This window comes from Bos indicus, chromosome X, assembly GCF_029378745.1.
Source record: "Bos indicus isolate NIAB-ARS_2022 breed Sahiwal x Tharparkar chromosome X, NIAB-ARS_B.indTharparkar_mat_pri_1.0, whole genome shotgun sequence".
NCBI classification, from domain to species: Eukaryota; Metazoa; Chordata; class Mammalia; order Artiodactyla; family Bovidae; genus Bos; species Bos indicus.
In genome coordinates this window covers 61,081,866-61,104,011 of record NC_091789.1, presented here as the reverse complement: position 1 = coordinate 61,104,011, position 22,146 = coordinate 61,081,866, and the positions used below count along the sequence as shown (strand labels likewise).

Here is a 22,146-nt window from a genome sequence, read left to right as displayed (position 1 = left end):
ATGAATACAAAAGGAAGGCCACTGTTTCCACGTGAATGAAGTTCAGTTCTTTGGAAAGACTTGATAAAGAAAAGTTACTTTTAAAAACCTCTCTATTGTTAGGGGAAAAAAAACCATGAAGCTGGAAAGCAAATGGGATGTATTAGGGATGTAGTTTATGCAAGAAAGAGTCAGAAATTTCAGCCAAAGGACCCACGCTCAGAAAAAGCACCTTGCTTACGTCACATCACCAGATGGCTGAATGAATATGCATTTGTGTGTTTTAGGTTGAAATAAAGTGCTTAAGGACCATAAGTATAACTTTATATGATTCTTCACTCTAATCAATCAAGTACTTGTTATGCAAGAGAGTGTTATATATACAAGGGAGCTTCTACTATATGGCCAATGTATTGTGTTAAGTAGGACTTCCCGGGTGGCTCAGTTGTGAAGAATCCACCTGCCAATGCAGGAGATGGGGTGTGATCCCTGGGTTGAGAAGATCCCCTGGAGAAGGAAATGTCAACCCACTCCAGTATTCTTGCCTAGAGAATCCCATGGACAGAGCCTGGCACGCTATATTCCATGGGGTTGCAAAAGAGTCAGACACGACTTAGCGACTAAACAACAATTGTGTTAACTAATTTATATGCTCTGGGCTTGAAAGAAAGCTCAGTAGAGTCCATTTACCAGCTTTATTGGTGCAAGTTCGTAGTAGGCAGAATAATGCCCCCCCAAAGATGTCCACATCCTAATCCCTGGAACACGTGAACATGCTATGTTATATGCCAGGGGGAAATGAAGCTTGCAGATGGTAGTAATGTTGCTCATCAGTTGACCTTGAGATGGGAAGATTATCCTGGATTCCCTGGGATGTAATCACAAAGGTCTTTACAAGTGGAAGGAGGGAGGCTGAAGGGAGAATGTCAGAGTGATATGAGGTAAGAAAGACTTGACCCAAGTTGCTGGCTTTAAAGATAGAAGGAAGGGGCCATAAACAAAGGAATGCAGGCAGCATCTAGAATCTAGAAAGGCAAAGGAATGGATTTTACCCCAGAGCCTCCAGAAAGGAATACCATTCTGCCAACACTGATTTTAGCTCAGTGAGACATTTTCAAGACTTCTGACCCAGAATAATAAACTTGTGTTGATAAGCTACCAAGATTGTGGTAATTTGTTACAGCAGTAATAAGAAACTATTGTAGACATTGAGCTAAGTTGAAGACAAACAACAAATTGTATCCCCTAACCATCACCACCACCACCACCACCACCCCCCCTCCCTGTCCTGCAACTGTGCTTATAGGAAACCTAGTCCCTTCATAATTTCAAGTACCATAGACACAGAATTTATACTTAATATCTGGCTCTGGACTTAGAAGCACCATTTTTTTTAAACACTTCACAAATTTACATGTCATCCTTGCTTGGAGGCCATGCTAGTCTTATCTGTATCACTCCAAATATAGTAGAGGTACTACTGCAGTGAGCACAGAAGCACCATATTTACTAAGTTCCTACCATTTGCCAGGCAGTATGCTAAATTCTGGGCTTTCCTGTGGCTCAGTGGTAAAGAATCTGCCTGCAATGCTGGAGATGAAGGAGACATGGGTTTGATCCATGGGTTGGGAAGATCCCTTGGAGAAGGGCATGGCAACCCACTCCAACATTCTTGCCTGGAGAATCTCATGGAGAGAAGACCCTGGTGGGCTATAGTCCATGGGGTTGCAAAGTCAGACATGACTGAGCACACACTCATGCATGCTAAATGCTAAGGCCTCATTTGTAAAAATTATTTTTTAATTTATTTGGTGATGCTGGGTCTTCACTGAAGCATGCAGGATCTTAGTTGCAGCATGTGGGATCTAGTTCCCTGACTAGGGATTGAGCCCAGGTCCCCTGCATTGGGAACAAGGAGTCTTGGCCACCACATCATCAAGGAAGTCCCCACTAAGGCCTCTTCGATGAACAGCATAAATAAAGGATCTGTCTTTGTAGAGCTCTCAGGCTATTTTCATTATGTCTTCCCATTTCAAAACCTATACTTAACAGGAAGGTGGTTCTCAACAGCTTCCTGTTTCTTGACTGAGGAATACCTAGTTTTCTGTTCATTTGTAAAACAGAATGTTTTGGGCCATTACAAACTCCACTCTTCCTCTAATCCTTTTTTTCAGATTGCTTTGGATTTGGAAGTCCAAGATCTCTTCTTTCACTCATTCACCCATCCTACAAAGTGACTTTCCTGTATTCTATTGTTACAGTCTTCCAACATAAAAATATCAGCAACAAAACAGTTATTTCCACCAAGGAAAGAGGATGAATCCTTCATGCTCCATCTTCCCACATGACTATGTTCATTGTGAGCTTTCCACTCCATTCAGGTGTTTTCCTCCATCCAAAATGGGGGACCTTATGAACCCCAAGTCTCTCCTATAGATAAGGTCCAGCTCATGCCTACTTTCAACAATAGCCTCCCCAGCCATAGCAGCTCACCTTTGCCTCTATAGTATGCAGTTCTGAGTCATACCCTTGTGCCCCAAATTACTGGTCATTTTGTCCTCTATTACATGTAGTATCTGTGTTTTATTGCCTTCCTTATTGGACACCCCTTCAATGGTTTCCCACTATCCTAAGAATAAGGTCCAAACTCTTCATCGTATAGCACTGTGAGTCATCATGATCTGATGGCCCTGTCTTCCTCTCCACATTCCAGCGCCATTCTCCACCCTTCCCCACCATCTGTCTTAGTCTTTTAAAGCTGCTATGGGCTTTCCTGGTGGCTTAGATGATAAACGGCTTCCCTCATGGCTCAGCTAGTAAAAGAATCTACCTGCAATGCAGGAGACCTGGGTTCGATCCCTGGGTTGGGAAGATCCTCTGGAGAAGGGAAAGGCTACCCACTCCAGTGGCCTGGAGAATTCCACAGACTGTACAGTCCATGGGGTCACAAAGTGTCAGAATGACTGAGCGACTAAACTGAACTGAACTGAATCCCACTCATAAGGGCTCCACCTTCATGCCCAAATCACCTCCCAAAGGCCCCACCTCCAAATACCATCACACTGAGGAAGTAGGTTTCAACATATTAATTTGGCAAATACACAAACAGTTTATAGTACTATCCTCAGCAACCATTCTGATATTTTCAGTTCCTGCTAGATGGTAGTTATAATGATTGTTGTTGTTTAGTTGCTCAGTCATGTCTGGCTCTTTGAGACCCCATGGACTGTAGCCTGTCAGGCTCCTCTGTCCATGGGATTCTCCAAGCAAGAATACTGGAGTGAGTTGCCATTCCCTTCTCCAGGGAATTTTCCCAACCTGTGTCTCCTGCATTGCAGGTGGATTCTTTGCCATCTGAGCCACCAGAGAAGCCCTACAGTATACACACACACACACAAATACTAATTAAAAACAATGTTGGCATCTTTGTAGAGTCCAGTCAAAACATACCTTTGTTAAGTCTTAGGCAACTTATATATGAAGGAAGAAATGATGGCAGAGAATGTGCCCTGTGTTTGGGGATTCCCCCTGAACCTGGAATCCTGAAATTCACTCCCATTTCCTTTCCTATCATTTAAATGGTGTTGGTTAATACCATTTAGAAATTTTGCAGTGTTGTTTGTCTCAAGTACTACATAATTTTCTCCATATGAATTAATTGGATATTTTGTAAGATAAACAAGCTAGATATAATTGGCCCTATTGGATAGATCATGCTGTGTGTGCTAAGTCGCTTCAGTGATCTCCAACTCTGTGACACTATGGACTGTAGCCCACCAGGCTCCTCTGTCCATGGGATTCTCCAGGCAAGAATACTGGAGTGGGTTGCCATGCCCTCCTCTGAGGGCTCTTTCCTACCCAGGGATTGAACCCATGTCTGTTACATCTCCAGCATTGGCAGGAAGTTTCTTTATCACTAGTGCCACCTGGGAACATAGAGCGGTGACTCTTAAACTGAATGTGAAGCAGGATCACCCAGAGTGCTTGCCAAATTTGCTAATTCCCAAAGGCAAGCCCAATTCTGATTCTTTAGATCTAGCGTGTAGCCCAGGAATCTGTATTTTAAAGCTCCTCCCAAGTCATTCTGAAGCCTATTGGCCAGGCTAATAATAATATTAGCTACCATTCAATGATAATTACTGTTTGCCAGGCACTGATATGTTCTAAGAGGCCTTATAGAAAGCTACCATTATGTAATTTAATCTTTTCCACTAGTCTATGAGGAAGGTATTCATTTAATCCCTCATTTTGCAGATGAGAGAGCTGAGGCTAAGAGAGGTTAAGTAATTTTGCCTAGAGTCACACAGATAATAAATCACAGAGCCGCTCAATATTATTCTAATTCTAAAGCCCTCTTCTTTCCCTTAATTCCAGGCTACTTGCCTCCCCTAAGGCTTTCCTCATTTGTAGACTTCTGGTTCCTTGGTAGGTTCAGTGTGCACCTACCTCTCCAATCCTAATGAGAGTTACAATCTGTTGCCTTTAAAGGTGCTTTACAATTTAGTGACTAAGCAACAACAACAATGGGAAAAGCTCTGTCTTCCAACAGTTCTTTGTTCTGCATTTGTGCAAAACATGAGTGTCCAGGAAGAGGCCCCGTTTTTTTTTTTTTAATGGCATAAATATAGACATTTATTTACTTATTTATTTTTAAATTTTTTATTGTGGTAAAAGTCACATAATATAAAACATACTCTTTTAACCATATTTAACTGTACAATTCAGTGGCACTAAGGACATTCACATTGTTGTGCAACTCTTACCATCATCCATCTCCTGAGTTTTTCACTTGTCTAAACTGAAACTCTGTCCCCATTAAATACTAAATGCCTATTCCCCCTCCCCACCCCACCCCTGGCCCCTGGCATCTCCCAATATACTTTCTGACTCTGTGAATTCGACTGTTCTAGGTATTGCATTTAAGAGGAAGTCACTTATAGAATAAAAAAAATTATGTTCTTTCTGCCCTCCTCACATACCACATTAATTATCAGGTACAGAAGAAACTGCTGAAACTTCTGGCCCACTTGGCCTCTCTTCTCCTCCAAAACCAGGAAGCAGTACAGCAAGAGAAGAGCTTCATTTCTGAAGTTCAAGTGCTCTCTCTCATGTACCATTGTTGTTGTTGTTCAGTCGCTCAGCTGTGTCCAACTCTTTGCAACCCCGTGGACTGCAGCATGCCAGGCTTCTCTGTCCTTCACTATCTCCTGTAGTTTGCTCAAATTCATGTCCATTGAGTCAATGATGCCATCCAGCCATCTCATCCTCTGTCGTCCCCTTCTCCTCCAGCCCTCAATTTTTCCCAGCATCAGGGTCTTTTCCAATGAGTTGGCTCACGTACCATATGAAGTATATGAAGTGTGTTTGTCATTCAGTCATGTCTGACTCTTTGTGAGCCCATGGACTGCAGCCTGCAAAGCTCCTCTGTCTGTGGAATTCTCTAGGCAAGAACACTGGAGTGGGTTGTCATGTCCTTTTTCAGGGGATCTTCCCAACCCAGGGATCAAACTCAGGTCTCACACATTGCAGGCAGATTCCTTACCATCTGAGCCACCAGAGAAGCCCTCATGTACCATAGCCTGGGACAGAAGTTCAGCATGCTGCATATGAGTCCTGTGATAAGACAACCGTCAAAGGGTAGAATGTTTATGGAATGTGGATCAGGATATACAAACAAGAACTCTAATTTGGATTTGAGGTAAATACTGAGTGAACTCCCTTTATACTTGGGAACTCCTGTACACTTGATATTAGGAGGTCATACAGAGTCCCTCCATGAGCTCAATACAATAAATTCCTCTGCTGAAGGCTTTCTACTTACATCAGAAGCTGAGGTTGAATGTGTTTCACTTGGTAGTAGAGGTAGCTAGATGAGGGATTTGTCTACTGCACCCACCTCTGGCTTCTACCTTCTCTTACTTAAAAAAAAATGTCCTGGTAAACAGCAATCTGGACCCTTAAGTATGATACTAGAAGCAGAAGCTTGAAGGGTTCTCCATAAGTTGTTTTATTTCTACCAGGCAGGATCTAAGGTAAAGATGGAAACAGTAGTTTCATGCCCACTCCATGTGTGAGAGTAGCTGCCTAGAACAATATAGTGAATAGAATTATGTGGCCACTGTTGGGTTCTGCAGGAAAGAGTGCCAGAATTGATTAGTGATGTCTGCCACGAACATTAAAGTTTGCCAGCAAATGATCTACTTTTTTGGCTTGGAGCTCTTGCTTGGGGCTATTAGCTCCTTAACCTGATTGTACACAAATCACAGGAAGCTTTTTAAAAAATACTGGCACCTGGAGTCCACCCCAGATTAATTAAATTAGATTTCTCTGGAGGTAAGATTCAGCTGTCCAAGCATCCAAGGTTGAGGACCACTGCTCTGTACCATCACAGATATACAGAAGACCTAACTCAGTAGTTCTCAAGTGTACTTTCTCCAACAAGGACATGCCAGGCTGGTTGCGTGAGAATTGTCTGAATAACTTGTTAAACTGGAGGTCCCTGGGACCAAATCCTCAGACTTTGAATGTGGAAGTACGGGGATAGGTCTCAAGAATTTGTATTTTTAAAAACTTCACGGTAGGAAGCTGATATGCAGCCAGGTTTGGAACCCACTGTCCTAAGCTCTTCTTTTATTTACTATTACTTATTGATTTTAATTGGAGGATAATTACTTTATAATATTGTGATGGTTTTTACCATACATCAATATGAATCAGCCATACATATACATGTGTCCCCCTCCATTCTGAACTCCCCTCCCACCTCCACCCCACCTCATGCCTCCAGGTTGTCACAGAGCACTGGTTTTGGGTGCCCTGAGTCATATATCAAACTCCCACTGGCTATATATTTTTACATATGGTAATGTATATGTTTCAATGCTATTCTCTCAAATCACCCCACCCTTTCCTTCTCCCACTGAGTCCAAAAGTCTGTTCTTGATGTCTGTGTCTCCTTCGCATGCTCTTCTTAATGCCTCAAATAAATGACAGCTCTGAGGAGAACCATGCACTCTAGGGCAGTGGCTTTCAACCCTGACTGCGCATCAGCATTTCCTGGGAAACTTGAGAATAAGAACAGTTGTTACTGTTGTTGTTGTTTAGTCACTAAGTCATGTCTGACTCTTTGCCTCCCTCTGGACTGTAGCCCACCAGACTCCTCTGTCCATAGGATTCTCCAGGCAAGAATACTGGAGTAGGTGGCCATGCCCTCTTCCAGGGGATCTCCACCACTCAGAGATCGAACCTGGGTCTCCTGCGTGGCAGGCAGATTCTTTACCACTGAGCCACCTTGGAAACCCTAGAGACACCAGTTCTTGAGTCTAACTCCAGATCAATTAAATCAGACTCTCTAGAGTAGAACTTGGATGGTTCTAATGTGTAGCTAACACCCTAAGAATAGCTGCTTTAAGAAGTAGGATGCAGGAACCTCATTTGGGAAATTCATCAGGTAGATTTCATTTCTCTTTTGCTATGGATTTTGTCCCTGACTTAGTCTATTGCTTTGACTTGATGTTAGGTGGCAGAACCACTTCTGTTTCTCAAACCTTGTTTACCCACTAGAATCTATCATTTATTATGGTTATTTTGGTCTTATCGGTCTTCCTGAACTATGTAAACATTGGCTGCAGTGGCTGACTCATTTTTTTACACAAAGAGCTACTGTGTGTATCTGGATGTTTATAAAATGTAGATTCCAATATTTTCTACTTCCATTAAGAAAAGTTTATGAGGATCATTTTTAAAATTTTTATTTAGATAATCAAATGAAAATTAGGGTAATTGATGCTTTTAAGAGATAGAGTCATTGTAAAGACAAAGTTGTGTTTCAAGTGAGAGGCCTTTGACGGCCCTCACTGTGAATTAGTAGGAGCAAAAAGATCAGTTTAACTTACCCATCCATGACTGGCTCTTGTAGGGGAGAAAAAGTTTTCCTTCATCCTCTTAGTGTCCTTGGCAGGGTCTAAATTACACTGAGAGAGAGACAGAGAAGCAGGGGAAAAGCATACAAATTACTTTAAGTTTTACATGATATGAGAACTTTTAGAGGGAACTGGAGACAACAAGAAGCAGTTACACTTGTGTTTTAGGCTAGGTTTGATGAAGAGTGGGCAGTTGTATAGAAATATGATAAATTAAGTGATGGCAAGAGTGAACGTTGACATTCTAGGAATCAGCGAACTAAAATGGACTGGATGGGTGAATTTAACTCGGATGACCATTATTTCTACTACTGTGGGTAGGAATCCCTTAGAAGAAATGGAGTAGCCATCACGGTCAACAAAAGAGTCTGAAATACAGTACTTAGATGCAATCTCAAAAATGACAGAATGATCTCTGTTCGTTTCCAAGGCAAACCATTCAATATCAGAGTAATCCAAGTCTATGCCCCAACCAGTAACATTGAAGAAGCTGAAGCTGAACGGTTCTATGAAGACATACAAGACTTTCTAGAACTAACACCCAAAAAAGGTGTCCTTTTCATTATAGGGGACTGGATTGCAAAAGTAGGAAGTCAAGAAACATCTGGGGTAACAGGCAAATTTGGCCTTGGAATTTGGAATGAAGCAGGGCAAAGGCTAATAGAGTTTTGCCAAGAGAACACACTGGTCATAGCAAACACCCTCTTCCAATAACACAAGAGAAGACTCTACACATGGACATCACCAGATGGTCAACACCAAAATCAGATTGATTATATTCTTTGCAGCCAAAGATGGAGAAGCTCTATACAGTCAGGAAAAACATGACTGGGAGCTGACTGTGACTTAGATCATGAACTCCTTATTTCCAAATTCAGACTTCAATTGAAGAAAGTAGGGAAAACCACTAGACCATTCAGGTATGACCTAAATCAAACCCCTTATGATTATACAGTGGAAGTGAGAAATAGATTTTAGGGACTAGATCTGATAGATAGAGTGCCTGATGAACTATGGATGGAGGTTCCTGACATTGTACAGGAGACAGGGATCAAGACAATCCCCATGGAAAAGAAATGCAAAAAACCAAAATGGCTGCCTAGGAGACCTTACAAATAGCTGTGAAAAAAAGAGAAACAAAGAGCAAAGGAGAAAAGGAAAGATATAAGCGTCTAAATGCAGAGTTTCAAAGAATAGCAAGGAGAGATAAGAAAGCCTTCCTCAGCGATCAGTGCAAAGAAATAGAGGAAAACAACAGAATGGGAAAGACTAGAGATCTCTTCAGGAAAATTAGAGACACCAAGGGAACATTTCATGCCAAGATGGGCTTGATAAAGGACAGAAATGGTATGGAACTAACAGAAGCAGAAGATATTAAGAAGAGGTGGCAAGAATACACAGAAGAACTGTACAAAAAAGATCTTCATGACCCAGATAATCATGATGATGTGATCACTCACCTAGAGCCAGACATCCTGGAATGTGAAGTCAAGTGGGCCTTAGAAAGTATCACTATGAACAAAGCTAGTGAAGGTGATGGAATTCCAGTTGAGCTATTTCAAATCCTGAAGATGATGCTGTGAAAGTGCTGCACTCAATATGCCAGCAAATTTGGAAAACTCAGCAGTGGCCACAGGACTGGAAAAGGTCAGTTTTCATTCCTATCCCAAAGAAAGGCAATGCCAAAGAATGCTCAAACTACTGCACAATTGTACTCATCTCACATGCTAGTAAAGTAATGCTCAAAATTCTCCAAGCCAGGCTTTAGCAATACGTGAACCATGAACTTCCAGATGTTCAAGCTTGTTTTAGAAAAGGCAGAGGAACCAGAGATCAAATTGCCAACATTTGCCAGGTCATCGAAAAAGTAAGAGTTCCAGAAAACCACCTATTTCTGCTTTATTGACTATGCCAAAGCCTTTGATTGTGTGGATCACAATTAACTGTGGAAAATTCTGAAAGAGATGGAAATACCAGACCACATGACCTGCCTCTTGAGAAACCTATATGCAGGTCAGGAAGCAACACTTAGAACTGGACATGGAACAACACACTGGTTCCAAATAGGAAAAGGAGTACATCAAGGCTGTATATTGTCACCCTGCTTATTTAATTTATATGCAGATTACATCATGAGAAACGCTGGACTGGAAGAAGCACAAGCTGGAATCAAGATTGCTGGGAGAAATATCAATAACCTCAGATATGCAGATGACACCACCCTTATGGCAGAAAGTGAAGAGGAACTAAAAAGCCTCTTGATGAAAGTGAAAGAGGAGAGTGAAAAAGTTGGCTTAAAGCTCAGCATTCAGTAAACTAAGATCATGGCATTTGGTCCCATCACTTCATGTGAAATAGATGGGGAAACTGTGGAACAGTGTCAGACTTTATTTTGGGGGGGCTCCAAAATCACTGCAGATGATGATTATAGCCATGAAATGAAAAGATGCTTACTCCTTGGAAGGAAAGTTATGACCAACCTAGATAGCATATTCAAAAGCAGAGACATTACTTTGCCAACAAAGGTCCATCTAGTCAAGGCTATGGTTTTTCCAGCGGTCATGTATGGATGTGAGAGTTGGACTGTGAAGAAAGCTGAGCGCTGAAGAATTGATGCTTTTGAACTGTGGTGTTGGAGAAGACTCTTGAGAGTCCCTTGGACTGCAAGGAGATAAAACCAGTCCATTCTAAAGGAGATCAGTCCTGGGTGTTCATTGGAAGGACTGATGCTAAAGCTGAAACTCCAATACTTTGGCCACCTCATGCAAAGAGTTGACTCGTTGGAAAAGACCCTGATGCTGGGAGGGATTGGGGGAAGGAGGAGAAGGGGACAATAGAGGATGAGATGGCTGGATGGCATCACGGACTCAATGGACATGAGCTGAGTGAACTCTGGGAGTTGATGATGGACAAGGAGGCCTGGCGTGCTGCAATTCATGGGGTTGCAAAGAGTTGGACACGAGTGAGCGACTGAACTGAACTGAACTGAAGAAGTATGAGGTAAGTGTAATAAACTGGGGAACACTTAGCAAGGCCTGTTTGTTCAGATTTTTCTTGGCATCTCTTTGTCTTTGAAAGACAAGGATGCTCCTTTCCTCTAGGTATGGGGAGGTCATCTCTCACATGAGGGTTTTACGACCTGTTTCAGGGGAGAAGGGTAGGGGAAGGTCAGAGTGACCTTCCTACATCTGCTGTTGTCTCAGATTCCTTCAGCTTAAAATATTCATTATGCCGAGCTTCCATATTTGAGGGGTAGCATGCCCTGTACCCCATCACCCGGTTGGTCCTTTCTGAAGCAAATGGAATCTCTCTGATTTCTTTTTTTAGAAGCTAGACAACCATAGATAGAGCCAGTCTAGCAGGGATGATCACACCAGACTTGGTAAGCTTTTCAGAATACAGTAGGACTCCTTTTATTCCTCAAAATGCATTTTTGAAAAATTCCATCTATTTCCCCACTTAGGCTTGACTTTGCATCATTAGTGATTAATATACTTGGTTTAAACCTTTCCTCATCAGATCCATGGAGAAGGCAATGACAACCCACTCCAGTACTCTTGCCTGGAAAATCCCATGCACAGAGGAGCCTGGTGGGCTGCGGTCCATGGGGTCGCTGAGTCAGACATGACTGAGCGACTTCACTTTCCCTTTTCACTTTCGTGCATTGGAGAAGGAAATGGGAACCCACTCCAATGTTCTTGCCTGGAGAATCCCAGGGACGGCCGAGCCTGGTGGGCTGCCGTCTATGGGGTCGCACAGAGTCGGACACGACTGAAGCAACTTAGCAGCAGCAGCAGCAGATCCATGTTTTCAAGTATAAACAGGGCTAACCCATTAAGTCCCCAATACCTCCAATGTGTACTCTCAGGAAGGAAGAGCCATGATTATCTTGGTGAAGAAATGATACATAAAAGAGAGGTTAAAAGGACCTCACATGGGGTTCCCTGCTGGCTCAGATGGTAAAGAGTCTGCCTACAATGCAGGAGACCTAGGTTTGATTCCTGGGTCAGGAGGGATGATCCCCTGGAGAAGGAAATGGCAACCCCTCCAGTATTCTTGCCTGAAGAATTCCATGGACAGAGGAGCCTGGCGGGCTGCAAAGAGGTCACAAAGGGAGCCTAAGGCTTTGAGGACTAACTCCTCTTTAATGCAAGTTGTTTTTTCCTGCGCTTCTCATTTTAGGAATTCCTTGCAGCGGTAACCTGTTTTAAAAACCAATATGAGTCCTTCAAAGGGATGTTGGGCCCTTACCGCTTAAGAATAAGGGTATAGAGTCCTTCCGGGGGTGGGGGCATGGGGAATGAGACAGGCCTAGGACCTGGGACCCTTGGCTGTAGTGCTGCAATGCTTGCAACTGAACACACATTTCCTCCAGCAACAAAATACAAGGAAACTATGTTGTTGTTTGTGTGTTGTTTAGTCCCTAAGTTGTGTCTGACTCTTTGTAACCCCAGGAGCTCACCAGGCTCCTCTGTCCATGGGATTTCCCAGGCAAAAATACTGGAGTGGGTTGCCATTTCCTTCTCCAGGGGATCTTCCTTAACCAAGGGTCAAACCCATGTCTCCTGCACCCCCTGCATTGGCAGGAGGATTCTTTAAGCCCACAAAGAAACTAAATGGGAGTAAAAATAACTGCATGTATGCACAGTTAGGGTAAATTCTGGACAAAACATAGAAAGAGACCAGAAACACCCAACTGCCACTTTTGAGGAGCCTGGAGCAAAAGCAAGGGGTCAGGAGCAAAAGCAGGGTACTGTGCATGCCCCCTGCACAAAACACCAGCTAAGGGGTGAGCAAATCACCTAAGCCACCCTTCCAACCTGACCCTTGAACATACCCCTACCCTCATCCCATATAAGGAACAAGCTTTCCCCCCATCCTCAGGGAGCAAGCAAGCAAGAGAACCTGCTATTTCTTCTCAGTCCCCTCCTGCTGCAGCAGGGGCCCAATAAAACCTTGCCTGAAAAAAGAAAACTGACGTGAGTCCTTTGAGAAACAGTGTGCTGGGACCCAGCCATCGCTGTAGCCCCAGCACCTGGTTCAGGGTAGTTGAGGGAATGGTAGCCAATGAAAATCTACCATCGCAGAACTACCATGGGAGGTTTTGGATCCAGCCTTGGACCCAGCCAAATGAGTCCCAACAGCCAAACTTTTGGAGGACAGCCTAATAGTCCTTGTAAACAAGACCATTTCCTTTCCCCTCTGCCCATGGAACAGGACCCAGTAAATCCCTCACTGGTACAGTATCCCCATCCATGTGCTCAGAGAATAGACCATTGTATTTTTGCCAAGAGCTGGCTATCCAGTGAATAATCTGTTCCTATACATTTACACTCAGTGCGGAGTATCCTAGGACATGTTTATACTCAAGAAAGGTTAGTGTTAACATTGTGTCAAGGGATTAATCTCTTTTAATTGCAAATGTCAAGAATAAACCCCCTTCTTTGGGGCCTAGATGTATGACTTTGCTAAATATTTATAGATAACTTGGAATGTTTACTCTTCATTCTGGAGCTAGGTATTTACTTGCACAATTGCATACTCTTCCCCAACCTCCTACCCCATTCAGTGTTCTCCTGATGTTTTCTCTCTATAAGGAGCAACAGGGAGATAATGGGCATACCTGGCTACTGGAATAGAGCTACTGATGTTGGGGGGAGCTGACCCCAAGCTAGTAGTGTAACCAGAAAAATACTATAGGTATATTACCAGGATCATGGAATGAGGAGAGGCCTCAGAATCAGGAATCCTGGAGTCTAGTCCCCAGTCTGCTATCAATTAGCTGTTTGACCTTTGCTGGGCCTCAGTTTCCTCATCAAGAAAACAAAAGAGATGAATTTGAATTTTTAAAATTTCTTCCAGCTCTGAATCATCATGGAAATGCTCTCTAAGCCATTTTGAAAGCCCTACCCACTCCAGGTGTGATACTCAGGCCCTCTGGAGCAGAGCCATTCTATAGTACTTTCTGCCATGATGGAAATGTCTAATAAGGTAGCCTCTTCAGTTCAGTTCACTTCAGTTCAATCGCTCAGTCATGTCTGACTCTCTGCGACCCCATGGACTGCAACACTCCAGGCCTCCCTGTCCATCACCAACTCCCAGAGTTTACCCAAATTCATGTCCATTGAGTCAGTGATGCCATCCAACCATCTCATCCTCTGTTGTCCCCTTCTCCTGCCCTCAATCTTTCCCAGCATCAAGGTCTTTTCAAATGAGTCAGCTCTTCGCATCAGGTGGCCAAAGTATTGGAGTTTCAGCTTCAACAGCCCAGGACTGATCTCCTTTAGGATGGACTGGTTGGATCTCCTTGCAATCAAAGGGACTCTCAAGAGTCTTCTCCAACACCACAGTTCAGAAGCATCAATTCTTCAGTGCTCAGCTTTCTTTGTACTCCAACTCTCACATCCATACATGGCCACTGGAAAAAACATAGCCTTGACTAGACAGACCTTTGTTGGCAAAGTAATGTCTCCGCTTTTTAATATGCTATCTAGGTTGGTCATAATTTTCCTTCCAAGGAGTAAGTGTCTTTTAATTTCATAGCTGCAATCACCATCTGCAGTGATTTTGGTGCCCAGAAAAATAAAGTCAGCCGTGGTTTCCAATGTTTCCCCATCTATTTGCCATGAAGTGATGGGACCGGATGCCATGATCATAGTTTTCTGAATGTTGAGCATTTAGCCAACTTTTTCACTCTCCTCTTTCACTTTCATCAAAAGCCTCTTTAGTTCTTCTTCACTTTCTGCCATAAGGGTGGTGTCATCTGTATATCTGAAATTACTGATATTTCTCCCAGCAGTCTTGATTCCAGCTTGTGCTTCATCCAGCCCAGTGTTTCTCATGATGTACTCTGCATAGAAGTTAAATAAGCAGGGTGAAAATACACAGCCTTGACATACTCCTTTTCCTATTTGGAACCAGTCTCTTGTTCCATGTCCAGTTCTAACTGTTGCTTCCTGACCTGCATACAGATTTCTCAAGAGGCAGGTCAGGTGGTCTGGTATTCCCATCTCTTTCAGAATTTTTCACAGTTTATTGTGATCTACACAGTCAAAGGCTTTGGCATAATCAATAAAGCAGAAATAGATGTTTTTCTGGAACTCTCTTGCTTTTTTGATGATCCAGCGGATGTTGGCAATTTGATCTCTGGTTCCTCTGCCTTTTCTAAAACCAGCTTGAACATCTGGAAGTTCACAGTTCACGTATTGCTGAAGCCTGGCTTGGAGAATTTTGAGCATTACTTTGCTAGAATTTGAGATTAGACCAGTTGTGTGGTAGTTTTAGCGTCCTTTGGCATTGCCTTTCTTTGGGATTGGAATGAAAACTGACCTTTTCCAGTGCTGTGGCCACTGCTGAGTTTTCCAAATTGCTGGCATATTGAGTGCAGAACTTTCACAGCATCATCTTTTAGGATTTGAAATAGCCCAACTGGAATTCCATCACCGTCACTAGCTTTGTTCATAGTGATGCTTCCTAAGGCCCACTTGACTTCACATTCCAGGATTTCTGGCTCTAGGTGAATGATCACATCATCATGGTTATCTGGGTCATGAAGATTTTTTTTGTATAGTTCTTCTGTGTATTCTAGCCACCTCTTCTTATTATCTTCTGCTTCCTTTAGGTCCATACCATTTCTGCCCTTTATTGAGCCCATCTTTGCATGAAATGTTGCCTTGGTATCTCTAGTTTTCATGAAGAGATCTCTAGTCTTTCCCATTCTATTGTTTTCCTCTGTTTCTTTGCACTGATCACTGAGGAAGGCTTTCTTATCTCTCTTTGCTATTCTTTGGAACTCTGCATTCAAATGGGTACATCTTTCCTTTTCTCCTTTGCTTTTTGCTTCTCTTCTTTTCACAGCGATTTGTAAGGCCTCCTCACACAGCCATTTTACTTTTTTGCATTTCTTTTTCTTGGGGATGATCTTGCTCCCTGTGTCCTGTACAATGTCACAAACCTCCATACATTGTTCATCAGGCACTCTATCAGATCTAGTCCTTTAAATCTAATTCTCACTTCCACTGTATAGTTGTAAGGGATTTGATTTAGGTCATGCCTGAATGGTCTAGTGGTTTTCCCTACTTTGTTCAATTTAAGTCTGAATTTGGAAATAAGGAGTTCATGATTTGAGCCACAGTCAGCTCCTGGTCTTGTTTTTGCTGAGTGTATAGAGCTTCTCTATCTTTGGCTGCAAAGAATATAATCAATCTGATTTTGGTGTTGGCCATCTGGTAATGTCCATGTATAGAGTCTTCTCTTGTGTAAGAGAAACCCAAGTAAGACAGTAGGCATTGAGAGAGGGCATCAGAGGGCAGACAGACTGAAACCACAATCACAGAAAAGTAGCCAATCTGATCACATGGACCACAGCCTTGTCTAACTCAATGAATCTAACTCAATGAAAGGTAGCCTCTAGCTACATATAACTATGGAGCATCTGAAATATGGCTAATGTGGCTGAGGGACTGAGTTTTAAATCTTATTTTATTAAGTGTAATAGCCACATGTGATTAGTAGCTACCATATAGGGCAGCAGAATGCCAGACGATTAGCAGTAGTATTGGCTTGCTTCTTACAGAAGGCCATTATCTGCGCTAATGATGGCTTCTAATTTAGAGAAGATTAAAGAAGTGGTTGGTAAACACTGCTCAGTTGGAATGCTCTTTCTTTGATGTAGAAGGTGGGATACAATCAAATATCCTTAGATGTGTTGAGATTTTCAAAATGTACAACTCCTGAGTTCTTATTAGTTCCACTAAAAAGTGGCAAGCCATTGAACTAATTTCCTCTTTTTTTCTGTCTGAAATGTTAATATGCTTTTAGCTGCACTTTGTTAAGCTGGGGAAACAATATGAGAGTAGGGCATTCTGAAACATCACAGCAGACTGCCCAGAATCAACTTTCATCATTTCACATTAAACATTTTTTATATCAAAAAAGTGCTTGCTTGCTTAATTCTCAAAGTGTTTCTCTGCCATTTAATAGTTCACTGTTCTATGTTTCATAGCCTTGGCTGCAGACAGTTAGTCATCTGTCTGAATTAAAAACAGTGGCAGCTCTGCATTGTACAACTTATCAAGTTGAAAACCAGCTATGGCTGTTCTTGGACTTGTCTTTCATGCTTCCAAATTTATAATATTTGTCTCTATATAGTAAATAATATCAAATATTAGTATTAATTATTGCTAAAACTACTATTAGGAGTAGTAATAACTAAGTAATAATAAGTGTTAATAAGAAAGTAAAAATTTACTCTCATTGTTCTTATAGAGCAAATAGCATTCATGACAAGTCTTGGGGATATTTGAAAAAACACTAAACTCCAGTTCCATGAACTAGTTAGAATAGAGGTTTCTAACAAATATGATCCAGTTGCCCAAGTGATATTATCTGTGCCAGGGTTGGTAAATCCATGGCCTGAAAGCTATCATTTCCCACCTTTGTCTTTGGCTTTCTTTCCTGCTGAACTTGAATCTAGTCTCAGAATTCTTCTCAACAGTGTTCTAGGCAGCCAGTATCAAACAATCAAGGCAATTAGATGGCAACATTTAAGGTGAAATTTATTTTCCCTCTCTAGTTTTTGCCACGTGGACATGATCAATTTGCAAGAAACAAAATACAGTAAAATACACACTCTAGAGCTGAAAGGACCCCTAAGGAGCATGCCATCTAATCCCTTGATTTTGTAGATGAGAAGACTGAGGCTGAAAGAGGTGAGGGGTGGTAAATAAGGTTAATAAAGTCAGTTGGTGGCAAAAATGGGACTAGGTCCCAGCCTCCTGACTCAGACAGATTCAGCAAGACATGGCGTCCAGCCTACCATGTGGTAATTGTACTTTGGATATTTGGTACAAGATTATCATCATTCTTGAGTTTACTAGAAGTGATATCTACTTTCCTGGACATGTGAGACTGGAGAGGCCTGCCTATTAAACTGGGCCCATCCATTGATTTGTGTGGTAGCCACATCCAAACAGATTATTTGGTTTATTTTCCCATGATTCAGACTTACATGTTTTCCAGACATCTATGTCCAGTGCCACCTGATTGCAAGAAAGAGGTAGTAGCCCATTAATTGAAATGACCAACCCTAGCTTAGCAAAATCTATGGGCATGTTTAGTTCTGATCAACTAATACAATCTTTATTTTTATCATGAGCAAATTCCTGTATGTTTGCCTTTGTTAATGGGTTGCTCTCCACCTAATAATTTGCTCCTCTTACTATGTCCTCAGTAGGCGTTGTTCTTATGCGAAAACTGTGTTCATTAAGTTTTAATAACACTGATATTGTTAGGCTGTGTCGAAGAGTTGAACTCTCACATTTTAAATAGAGAGGAGTGAAACCTGCTATTCTAATCAGAGGCGGTAGCAGGAACCTGGGAGTCTTGGTTATTCATTCTTTATTATTTTTATTTTATTGAAGTGCAGTTAATGTACAATATTGTGCCAGTTTTGGGTGTATAGCAAAGGGGTTCAGCTATATATTCATATATATATGTAAATATATGTATATATGCACATATATGTATACATATATATTCTATTCCAGATTCTTTTTCATTATAGATTATTATAAGACATTGATATAGTTCCCTGTATTATACAGCAAATCCTTGTTGTTTATTTTATATATAGTGGTGTGTATCTTTTAATCCCATACTCCTAATTTATCCCTCCCCCTTTTCCCTTTAACTCTTCTGCTTCTGTTAGGTTCTTACTGTTTCCATCCTTCATTGTGCCCATCTTTGCATGAAATGTTCCCTTGGTATCTCTAATTTTCTCCTCTAGTCTTTCCCATTCTATTGTTTTCCTCCATTTCTTTGCATTATTCAATTAAGAAGGCTTTCTTATCTCTCTTTGCTCTTCTTTGGAACTCTGCATTCAGTTGGGTATATCTTTCCCTTTCTCCTTTGCCTTTTGCTTCTCTTCTTAATGACCCAGATAACCAAGATCTTAATCACCCAGATAATTGCAATGGTGGGGTCACTCGTCTAGAGCCAGACATCCTAGAGTGTGAAGTCAAGTGGGCTTTAGGAAGCATTACTAAGAACAAAGCTAGTGGAGGTGATGGAATTCCAGCTAAGCTATTTAAAACCCTAAAATGATGCTGTTAAAGTGTTGCGCTCAATATGCCTGCAAATTTGGAAAACTCAGCAGTGGCCACAGAATAGGAAAAGGTCAGTTTTCATTCCAGTCCCAAAGAAGGGTAATGCCAAAGAATATTCATTCAAACTACTGTATAACTGCACTCATTTGACATACTAGTAAGGTAATACTCAAAATCCTTTGAGCTAGGCTTCAACAATAAGTGAACCAAGAACTTCCACATGTACAAGCTGGATTTAGAAAAGGCAATGGAACCAGAGATCAAATCACCAACATCTATTGAATCATAGAAAAAGCAAGGGAATTCCAGAAAAACCTCTACTTCTGCTTCATTGACTACACTAAAGCCTTTGACTGTGTGGGTCACAACAAACTGTGGAAAATTCTTCAAGAGATGGGAATACCAGACTACCTGACCCGCCTCCTGAAAAACCTGTATGCAGGTCAAGAAGCAACAGTTGGAACCAGCCATGGAACAATGGACTAGTTCCTAATTGGGAAAGGAGTATGTCAATGCTGTATATTGTCACGCTGCTTGTTTATTTTATATGCAGATTACACCATGCAAAATGCTGGGCTGGATAAAGCACAAGCTGGAATCAAAATTGCCAGGAGAAATATCAATAACCTCAGATATGCAGATGATACCACTCTTATGGCAGAAAGTGAAGAGGAACTAAAGAGCCTCTTGATGAGAGTGAAAGAAGAGAGTGAAAAAGCTGGCTTAAAACTGAACATTCAGAAAACTAAGATCATGACATCCAATCCCATCACTTCATGGCAAGTAGATGAGGAAAAAATGGAAATAGTGGCTGACTTTATTTTTGGGGGCTCCAAAATCACTGCAGATGGTGACTGCAGCTATGAAATTAAAAGACACTTGCTCCTTGGAAGAAAAGCTATGACCAACCTAAACAGCATATTAAAAAGAAGACACATTACTTTGTTGACAAATATCCATCTTGTCAAAGCTAGTTTTCCCAGTAGTCATGTATGGATGGGAGAGTTGGACCATAAAGAAGGCTGGGTGCCAAAGAATTCATGCATTTGAATTATGGTGCCAGAGAAGACTCTTGAGAGTCCCCTGGACAGCAAGGAGATCAAACCAGTCAATCCTAAAGGAAATCAACCCTCAATATTCATTGCAAAGACTGATGCTGAAACTGAATCTCCACTACTTTGACCACCTGATGTGAAGAGCTGACTCATTGGAAAAGACCCTGATGCTGGGAAAAATTGAGGGCAGGAAGAGAAGGGGGTGACAGAGGATGAGATGGTTGGGTGGCATCAGTGACTCAATGGACATGGGTTTGAGCATACTCTGGGAGACAGTGAAGGACAGGGAATCCTGGTGTGCTGCAGTCCATGGGGTCACAGAGAGTCAGACAAAACTTAGCAACTGAACAGCAGCAACAACCCCTTCCCCTTTGGAGTTACCCCTTCTTTAGATTGTAGGCTACAGTCCACAGGGTCGCAAAGAGTCAGACACGACTGAGCGACTTCACTTTCTTTCTTTCTTTTAGATTGTCTTTACGATCTAAATGATTCTTTAGATTGGCAATGTTAAATGATTTGCAGAGTGAGAATCACATTTATTATTTATTAAGTAGTATAATGACTATAAATGAACAATCAGGAGAAGGGTATAATTGTGGTTAATGGCATTATCATTTAACTGCCAGGTGCATCTGTTTCTAAACAAATATTCGGTGCCTCTGGGTAGAAGGTGTGTTTATATCCTAAAGTTTCCCCCGCTATTGAACTTTCCCACTAAACCACAAGTTGTATCAGAGAGTTTACTCTGGTTCCTTTTTTTTTTTTTTTTAGCACTTTGTTGTGTCTTAAAGATCCCATACTTGTTTTTGCAATTAGTTGCTTGTGATCCTTTCAATTAGTTGTTTTTCAGTTTGTTGATTATAATCCTTATAATCCTCTCAGTAAAGCAAATTTCAGTGTCTGAAGCTTCTCAGCTCTTCTGAAGGCACAAGTAAGAGAGGCCTGATCCCTAGTTTCCACAGGAAGACACACCTTCTACTAGTAACTTATAATTTTCTTTACAAGATTGGTTTGTGGTACTTACCTGGTGGTCCAATGGTTAACACTTGGTGCTGCCAATGCAGGGGGCATGGGTTCAATCCCTGGTTGTGGAACTAAGATCCCACACACTATGTGTTGCAGCCAAAGGATTAAAATATACCAAAAAAAAAAAAAAAAAAAAGATTGGTTTGGCTTGGTTCCTGCCATACCCTGGGTCTAGTGGAAAACAGGCCAGACACTCAGGCTTTCTTGGCAGAGAAGAATGTCAGTGTCCTCTACAACAGTGCAAACGTGGGAAAGAGAAAGTTGTAAAAATTTGGGCCTTTTTCATTTATCCGGGCTTCCCTGGTGGCTAAGAGGTTAAAGCATCTGCCTGCAATGCGGGAGACCTGGGTTCAATCCCTGGGTCAGGAATATCTATCCCCTGGAGAAGGAAATGGCAACCCACTCCAGTATTCTTGCCTGGAGAATCCCATGGACAGAGGAGCCTGGTGGGCTACAGTCCATGGGGTCGCAAAGAGTCGGACACGACTGAGCGACTTCACTTTCACTTTTCACTTTCCTCTTTCAGTAAGACCCCATAGCTCACCCATAATGAGCTCTATTCCAACTGTACCGCAGACTATCTCCTCTGAGATGTTCACTCCTAAGATTTTACTTCTCCCAGGGATATTTAGCCTCAAAGAGGTCCCTCCCGAAGAGTATATGTAGTAGAAGTCTACACTCAAAAAAACGAAAGTCTCACTGCCAACATTACCTCCTTCAGCTTTTGCCAGATCATTCTTCTTTCTCATCTTGCTGTCACCACCAGCCTCATTTTCACCTGGAATCAGATACCTTCCAATCAATAAAGAGGGAAGTTATCTCACATGCTTTAGACTTGTCTGGTGGCTCAGATGGTAAAGAGTCTGCCTGCAACATGGGAGACCCAGGTTTGATCCCTGGGTCAGGAAGATCCCCTAGAGAAGGACATGGCAACCCACTCCAGTGTTCTTGCCTAGAGAATTGCACAGACAGAGGAGCCTGGTGGGCTACAGTCCATGGGTTTGCAAAGAGTCAGACACGACTGAGCAAATAATACATCTCATCACACACCAGGATCCA

General features: G+C 42.0%; 1 protein-coding gene and 1 non-coding gene across 3 annotated transcripts in view; one reads left to right on the top strand and one right to left on the bottom strand.

Annotated features, from left to right (window-relative positions):
• Positions 1-22,146, top strand: part of COL4A6 (collagen type IV alpha 6 chain) — a 337,948-nt gene that overhangs the window by 200,228 nt on the left and 115,574 nt on the right. The gene's annotated exons all lie outside the window — the stretch shown is intronic.
• LOC139181783 (U6 spliceosomal RNA) lies at positions 1,366-1,472 on the bottom strand. The gene has a single exon (XR_011565524.1). It is a non-coding gene; the product is annotated as a U6 spliceosomal RNA (small nuclear RNA).